Genomic DNA, 1,421 nt, shown 5'->3' on the forward strand with positions numbered 1-1,421 from the left:
TGAGTAGAAATTGAGGTGGCTTGTGAACCTTTGGAAAAATTGATAAATTCTGTTTTTAGGCAAAAACTGATTTTTGACTAATTTCAACTGATCGTAACTCGATCATCGGAGTTGAGAATTTAACGAAAGTAGACTTTTATGAAAATTTATCTGACAATCTTTTCAATGGTTCAAGAATGATTGAAAAATGAATGTTGTACAAAAGGTATAAAAGTTTAAAAATTGGGATGAAAAACTGAATTATGTAGCATATCAGCTTTTTGAAAACTTGGTATGCATGCGTACGCGAAAACACTCATGCGTACGCGAGCATTTGGCTTGACTAAGTGCTCCCGCGTACGTAAAAGTTGCTCGCGTATGCGAATATGTCTTTTGACACTCATGCGTACGCGGGCACATGTCATGCATACACGAGTATTCGTTCTGCCCAACATCCCTGCGCACGCGAAAGTGGTCCGCATATGCGAGATTTGCAAGTTTACACTCATGCATACGCGAAAATACGTATGCATACATGACCATCCCTGTTTTACTGAAAAATAAATTTTTAAGTTCTCAACCATTTTTCAAACTTTCTAAACCTCTGTAAACTCTGTCATGAGTCTAGAGTTGAGAATAACGGCATGACGCGATATGGAGGAGGCAAATCACGTAGGGAGAGAGTAGAAACAACGTCATATCAAAATATGAGAAAAATGGCTCTGCGCCGTTTCTTATGAAAAGAGGTTTTTTAAATGCAAATTTAAATTTAAAAAATTTTGAAATTAATTTTTTTAAAATTTAAAAAAATAATTTCAAGTTAATTGCACATGTAATTAATCACTTATACTTTTTCTTAAAATTTATTATCCTTAAAATATTAGCTAACTAAATTGAATTTAAAATTAAGCAAGAGTTGACAGACAAAACATACATATATTAATGCCTACACTACAAGAAAGTATTGGAATAGCGACCGAAAAAATTGGTTACTAATAGCGACCGATATAGAATTTTCAAGACCAAATCAATATTGGTCGTTAAATCGGTCGCTAAATTACATTCAGTGACCGATTTTAGCGACCAATAAGTTCGGTCGCTAATAGCAACCGAATTAGCAACCAAATAATTTTAAATACAACCAAAATAAAATCGGTCGCTATTTTTTTATTTAGCGACCGATTTAGCAACCAAAACCAGTGTTCTAAAAATCGAACCGAACCGACTAATTTGACCGGATTAATTGGGAACCGGTCTTATAGTCAGTCCGGTTGATGTAAAAAACCACTTGACAAAAAACCGACGAAAAAACTAGTCGAACCGACGGTAAACCGATGAACCGGACGGTTTTTTAACGGTTTTCAGAATTATAATTTAAAAAAAAAAACAAAAAGAGACTATAAATACTCCTCTCTCCCCCAAAAACCCAACCGGCTAACCCA

Source organism: Arachis ipaensis, chromosome B06 (genome assembly GCF_000816755.2).
Source record: "Arachis ipaensis cultivar K30076 chromosome B06, Araip1.1, whole genome shotgun sequence".
Classification (NCBI taxonomy): domain Eukaryota; kingdom Viridiplantae; phylum Streptophyta; class Magnoliopsida; order Fabales; family Fabaceae; genus Arachis; species Arachis ipaensis.